This window comes from Triticum dicoccoides, chromosome 3B, assembly GCF_002162155.2.
Source record: "Triticum dicoccoides isolate Atlit2015 ecotype Zavitan chromosome 3B, WEW_v2.0, whole genome shotgun sequence".
Lineage (NCBI taxonomy): Eukaryota > Viridiplantae > Streptophyta > Magnoliopsida > Poales > Poaceae > Triticum > Triticum dicoccoides.
This window is the reverse complement of record NC_041385.1, coordinates 664,708,162-664,715,753: the sequence shown is the minus strand read 5'-3', so window position 1 is coordinate 664,715,753 and position 7,592 is coordinate 664,708,162. Positions and strand designations below refer to the sequence as shown.

Genomic DNA, 7,592 nt, shown 5'->3' with positions numbered 1-7,592 from the left:
GGGGGGGGTTAAATAAAGATGCCCCTCGGGCTTCGGAAACCCAAGGGAAAAAGGCTTAGGTAGGCAAATGGTAAAACCAAGGTTGGGCCTTGTTGGAGGAGTTTTATTCAAAACGAACTGTCAAGGGGGTCCCATAAATCACCCAACCGCGTAAGGAACGCAAAATCGTGGAACATAACACCGGTATGACGGAAACTAGGACGGCAAGAGTGGAACAAAACACCAGGCATAAGGCCGAGCCTTCCACCCTTTACCAAGTATATAGATGCATTAATTAAATAAGAGATATTGTGATATCCCAACATAATCCTGTCCACCATGAAGCAATCTTCAACTTCACCTGCAACTAACAATGCTATAAGAGGGGCTGAGCAAAGCGGTAACATAGCCAAGCAAGGGTTTGCTAGGAAGGGTGAAAAAGGATAGAGGTTGACATGGCAATTTGGGGAGGCTTGAAGAACAAGTGATAGGTAGCGCAGCATAGCGATAGAACGAAGCAACTAGCATAGCAATGATAGTAGTGAGATCCAAGGTGACGGTCATCTTGCCTGAAATCCCGCAAGGAAGAAGAACGAGTCCATGAAGAAGACGAACAGATGAAGCTGAACCAAGCGTAGACGAACGAATCCTCACGATCGCAACAAAACAGGAACTATCGAGAAGAAGCACAACCGGAAAGAAGCAAACAACATGGTAAACACACAATCACATAAACATGGCATGATGCACAACCAAGTATGATGCATGACAAGGTTAAATGTTGTTAATAGGGCAAGAGATGAAGTATAATAAAACTACCTATCTAGGCAAGTTTAAATGGGGCCGGAACAACGGACAACGAAACCGGAAAATCCCCATATGCATATTTCGAAAATTGGTACGGTTCTGCCCTAAATCATATTTTAAAGTTGTTAAACATCAAAAGTAAGTGCATCAAGTTAATCTATGCATTTTTCTACCCCATTTACATATAAAGAATAATTAATTTCGAGCTACGGTTATTTAGTTGTGAAATAAATCATTTTAACATGTCAATCATGCAAATGATATGCAAACAACATTTGTAACATTTCGAACATGGATGACAGCAGCATATTGTGAAACTAGATAAAATTCTAAGCATTTTACATATATAGTTTGTTTAGTTTGGATGCATGCATATTTAAATAGGAGCAAAGCAAAACAATGACAGTGAAAATATGCAGGAAAAGAATAAATACAAAAAAACGCATGGAACAGAGAAAAAAAAACATAAGCGGCCGGATGCAATGCACTGTGCAAGCCCAGGAGCAGAATGGGCCCGAAGCGGATGTTTGCACGTTTTGGACAAAAAGACACAGAGAAAAAGAATTGAGGCTCCATGGGATTCGATCCCAGGCCCTCCTGCTGTTTGTGCGCCTAGATGACCAGTGGGTTACTGATTTGATTGTGTTGAAGAATGGAATTGACAAAACATGAAACAGGAGCAGAGCTTGATCTGGGTGAAGCACAAATTGGTGAAAACAAAAGGTGCGGCTGTGGGGATTTGATACGTGGTCGCGTGGGTACACGTCTGTGGCCACAACCACTGCGCTGCTACTGCTCGTTCAAGCAAGACACACTGCTGCTCCTGAAGTGACACAAAAGCCAGGCCTTCCTCACCATGGATGCACGGTGGACATGGCCGGCGACGGGAGCCAACCCCTGCGGCTGCTGCGGCTGCAGGTCACTGGCGGGGCTGCGGAAACGTGCATGGGTGCGTGCGTGCAAGGCTAGGGGTACATGAGATCGAGGACGAGCAGAAGCTTGTCTCGGTCATGGCGGGGATATGGCGAAGCAAGGCAACGGGACTCGCGGGCGAGATGGCACTACTAGGAAAAACCTTATACACAGAAGTTTATCAGTAGCGCGGTTTAAAAATGGGCGCTACTGCTAATTAGTAGTAGCGAGGGGTATAAAAACCGCGCTACTAGTAAGTTAATAGTAGTAGCAAGGGGTATAAACCCGCGCTGCTACTAAATGGTCTCCAACAATGCCTCCGGAATAGACCATAATAATAGCGAGGGGTATAAAACCGGCGCTACTACTAAGAAGTAGTAGAGCGCAGGTAAGACCCCACACTACTGCTAAGCATGTCCACACCGGACCGATCCACACTCCCAACCCCCGATCCACCCCACCCCATCCCACCAACCGTCGTCCCACTCCACCCACCCTCGTCTAAAAAAATCCACCTCCGATCCAGATCCCCTCCTCCTCCCGCGGCCGCACGGCGCGCCGGTCGCCCTTCTTCCGCGACCTCGCCTCCCCCGTCCCCCATGGAGCAGCAGAGGAGGGAGACCAGCACCCAGATCCGCCCTTCTCCGGCCTGCGCCAACACCGGTCATGGCGCGACCCAGCAGGTGAGGAGGGAGACCAGGAGTGAGGGGGTGACGGCCATGGGCGGCTACAACGCGTTCCTGGCGACCACGCTGCCGCCGGAGCACCGCATCTACGACCCGGACGCGGAGTCGCTGGATTGGCCACGACCCCGTTCCTCACGGCGTTCCCCCGGGGCTTCGCCATCGAGGTGCTGGACGTGTACAGCGGCCCGCCCATGGGTGTCTTAAAGTTCCGGCACTGGGGCTACATGGAGGGCCCGTTCAAGAGCCACCCTCCGCACAGCCGCCGCATCGAGTTCTTCGGCGTCCGTGTCTTCCACGTAAGTTTATTTGGCAGTAATTAATGGTGTATTATTGGTTTTGTTCAAACATAAGTGACCTGCAATCCTGTGATGATATATAGGTCGATGAAGACACCAAGGTGGAGAAGGCAGAGTTCTTCTATGAGCGTGGCAACTTCCTCGCAAGCTTCTTGTCTGCGCCTACTACTTCTGCTTCTGGTGCATCGGCTTCAGGTTGCCCTATGATGAGAGGAGACTGAAGCGCGACGGAATCGACGAAAAATGCTTGTCACTAGCTAGTATTGTCTTCAGTCTCTCTCTCTCTCTCTCGGGAGGACGCCGCCCTTCCTCTGCTTCCTGTCCAAGCAAGCGAGCTCTGGATCTACCCCCACAACCACGACATCGTCACCGGCACCGGAGGCCGTGGAGATGCAGCTCCGTCGCGCAGTCGTCGAGCCAAGGTACTCACTCCCCTCTTCCTTTTGCTTCGCTCATGGGTCATCAAATTTGCTTGCTACAGAAACATTAGAGAGGACAAGTTAATAAAACTGAACCTTTCTTCAGAGACAAGATGAGAGGAGAAAAGTTTGATATTTTCCTGTGATTGGAGACAGTAGGAAAATTTGACACTTGCGGAAATGCCAAGCTGATTAGGCATAGGAACCCAATCCATCCTGATTAGGGAGAGCCACTAGTAATTGCAGCAGACTTGACTTGTCAGGTTCCCATACTTCTTACCATGCTTATGCACATCAGTCTTTGCTGCCGCTGTTCTGATAGGTTGCCTACGGATGTCGGTATGTGATATTTCAATGGTGTTAGCTTCCTTGGTTATGCAGTCAGTCTAATTGCCCCTTCGTAATTACATTTGCTATGTTTTCGCCTCTTCATGAGGCCCGTAGAAAACCTTATATTGTCGGCCTGAACAGATATGTTCTATAGTTATAAATATGTCCTGCTGTACCTTCTACGCATACTTTTCTGGGCAACCTTAGAACCAAATATTTTCTAATGTCTTGTTCAGAGGCCATATATAATATAATTGACCTCCGACATTTTCTGAATGTGGTTCTACAACCAAGCCCGTGACTCTTTTCTGTTCTTTCCTTGCAGTAACTAGTGGCAGGAGTAAAGAGTACATTGAATCTGACATGATACTGTAGAAAAGATGATGCTCTTTGTAGTTAATGTTGATTATTCCCCTGTTTGTTGTAATATATCTTGAAACATATTCCAGGAAACATTACACAAGCATAAAGCCAGTGAAAATGGCAAACAAAGTGTTGAAGCTGTGGAGGCCCATCTGATTGATCCGCAAGAAAAGGTCGAAGAAAGTGCTAGTGTAGATACCAAGAAGAGCTTATTCAAGAATTGGCCATTGATGTCTTCCATAATTGTTTATTGCATCTTCTCCTATCATGACATGGCCTATACAGAGGTATTATTTTCTATTTTTTAATTCATGGAATTGAAGCATTACAAGAGAAAAACTTATACTAGCCTTTTGTGCTTTAATTGAACTTGTGGTGAATGGTAAAAAATGAGAATAATTAGTAGGAGCAGAATCAATGTGCTCTCTGTAGTATATCTATGTATGTATGGTAGCTATTACACGACCTATTTTAAATAAACTTCAGCTTGTTTTTGAGAAACCCTGGTATTTGAAATCAACTTCAGGTATTCTCTCTATGGGTGAGCAGCAGTAGTTCAATGTCAATGTCAAGGTTCTTCTAGTTTGAATCTACATACATACATGCTTTACTGAATTTTTGCTGCTTGGTCAGACTGTGTTGAATAAGATGGACACTGACTGCATTGTTTGCTAATTAATTATTTTGCTTGCTCCCACAAAAATTCACTATAATTTAGTTTGCCGATTGGTCTACTTGGATTCCTCAAGATGTTAGCAAAGCGCGCCAGACTGCTGCTATCTATCAACTGAATGAAGCCGCAAAATTTGGAGTTGCTGGTGCTTCTTGTGTTCATTTCCTTGCTGTCGAATTCGTACCTGACTAGTCTAGTTAGTACTATTGTGGCAGGTTGATTGACGAAAAACTCTTGCCCCTGCTTAACATATCTAAAATCTAACCTATCTATATGCACACTTTGAGGAAGAAAACAGGAGATATATGTGCTTCTGTTGGTTCTAAATTATATACATGTATTTTTAGTTATTCAACATGCTTCAAACTTTTTCTGTTCGATTTGGTGCAGGAGGATGCCCGTGCTGACCAGGAGGACACCCTTCTGCACCTCGGCCACCACACAAGGTCGTCCTTCTATTTTTTTCGCTGTTTGTTCATGTCCTACTTGTGTTTCAGTTCCATTGTGTGACGCCCCCGGTTTGACCGTACACTAATCATGCACGCAAATGTGTACGATCAAGATCAGGGACTCACGGGAAGATATCACAACACAACTCTACAAATAAAATAAGTCATACAAGCATCATAATACAAGCCAGGGGCCTCGAGGGCTTGAATACAAGTGCTCGATCATAGACGAGTCAGCGGAAGCAACAATATCTGAGTACAGACATAAGTTAAACAAGTTGCCTTAAGAAGGCTAGCACAAACTGGGATACAGATCGAAAGAGGCGCAGGCCTCCTGCCTGGGATCCTCCTAAACTACTCCTGGTCGTCGTCAGCGGGCTGCACGTAGTAGTAGGCACCTCCGGTGTAGTAGGGGTCGTCGTCGACGGTGGCGTCTGGCTCCTGGACTCCAGCATCTGGTTGCGACAACCAGAAGGAAGGGAAAGGGGGAAAAGGGGGAAGAAAGCAACCGTGAGTACTCATCCAAAGTACTCGCAAGCAAGGAACTACACTACATATGCATGGGTATATGTGTAAGGAGGCCATATCAGTGGGCTGAACTGCAGAATGCCAGAATAAGAGGGGGATAGCTAATCCTGTCGAAGACTACGCTTCTGGTCACCTTCGTCTTGCAACAGGCATAAGAGGGTAGGTCGAAGTCCTCCAAGTAGCATCTCCAAGTAACATCTCATAGCATAATCCTACCCGGCGATCCCCTCCTCATATCCCTGAGGTAGAGCGACCACCGGTTGTATCTGGCACTTGGAAGGGTGTGTTTTATTAAGTATCCGGTTCTAGTTGTCATAAGGTCAAGGTACAACTCCAAGTCGTCCTGTTACCGAAGATCACGGCTATTCGAATAGATTAACTTCCCTGCAGGGGTGCACCACATAACCCAACACGCTCGATCCCATTTGGCCGGACACACTTTCCTGGGTCATGCCCGGCCTCGGAAGATCAACACGTCGCAGCCCCACCTAGGCTCAACAGAGAGGCCAGCACGCCGGTCTAAACCTAAGCGCACAGGAGTCTGGGCCCATCGCCCATAGCACACCTGCACGTTGCGTACGCGGCCGAAAGCAGACCTGGCCTAGTGGCGTTCCAGTCCAATTCGGCGCGCGCCGCTCCGTCGCTGACGTCTGAAGTGCTTCGGCTGATACCACGACGTCGGGATACCCATAACTACTCCCACGTAGATGGTTAGTGCGTATAGGCTCGTAGCCAGACTCAGATCAAATACCAAGATCTCGTTAAGCGTGTTAAGTGTCCGCGAACGCCGAACAGGGCCAGGCCCACCTCTCTCCTAGGCGGTCTCAACCTGCCCTGTCGCTCCGCCACAAAGATCCACACAGAGGGCCGTCGGGACAAAGGTCCTTTCAGCCCCCAATCCGTGAATCACTCGCGGGTACTCTTCGAGCTGACTCGACTTTAGTCACCATCTGTATAGTATGTATGTATGTATAGTATATACCCGTGATCACCTCCCGAGTGATCACGGCCCAATAGTATAGCAAGGCAGACTGACAAGAATGTAGGGCCAATGATGATAAACTAGCATCCTATACTAAGCATTTAGGATTGCAGGTAAGGTATCAACAGATGTAGCGACAATGTCAGGCTATGCATCAGAATAGGATTAACGAAAGCAGTAACATGCTACACTACTCTAATGCAAGCAGTATAGAGAAGAGTAGGCGATATCTGGTGATCAAGGGGGGGGCTTGCCTGGTTGCTCTGGCAAGAGAGAGGGGTCGTCAACTCCGTAGTCGAACTGGGCAGCAGCAGCGTCGGTCTCGTAGTCTACCGAAGAGAAGAGGGGGAAGAAACAATAAATACAGTGCAAACATAAGCAAGACGACGCAAGACATGACAAAGAGCGGTGCTAGGTGTGTTCTAACGCAGTATGGGGTGATGCTGGCGAAGGGGGAAATCGTCCGGGAAAGTATTCCCGGTGTTCCATGTTTTCGGGCAGAGGAGCCGGAGGAGGAAAGTTGCGGGTTCGATAGGTTAGGGGGGTGTGGTGGACGAATGGACTGCGTATCCGGAATCGTCTCGTCGTTCTGAGCAACTTTCATGTTGAAAATATTTTAATCCGAGTTACGGATTAAAAGATATGATTTTCTAAAGATTTAATCATTTTCTGATTTTAATTATTTATTTAACTTCAACATTATCCAAAACAGTGTTTGCTGACGTCATCATGACGTCAGCATGACGTCAGCAGTCAACAGAGATGTTGACTGGTCAACTGACGTGTGGGTCCCACTAGTCATTGACTGTTTAGTCTAATTAGTGTGTAACTAATCTAACTACTGTTTAATTAAACTAATTAGTTAGTTTAGGTTAATGTAATTATGATTAATTAACTTAATTAATTAATTAATTAAATTATTATTATTTATTTTATTTATTTTATATATTATTTTTAATTCCTTTTTTTTTAACAAAACGTTCTCTGGGGACGTGGGGCCCCACTGGGCAGTGGCCCATAGGGCCAAACGGGCGCGGGCGGTGGATCAGGTGCGGGGCGCCAGGACGCCCGCCCGCAGAGACGGGGGCTGTCCGCCTCCGGTGGAAGTGGCGAGGCCACGGCGAGTGGCCGGAGCGGCGGGAGCCAGAGGCGGAGACGAGCAACGCGC

The 7,592-nt window shown here is 47.1% G+C and overlaps 1 pseudogene; it reads left to right on the top strand.

Annotated features, from left to right (window-relative positions):
* The first annotated feature begins 2,189 nt into the window (after positions 1 to 2,189).
* LOC119277700 overlaps positions 2,190 to 7,592 on the top strand; it is a 15,575-nt pseudogene continuing 10,172 nt past the window's right edge.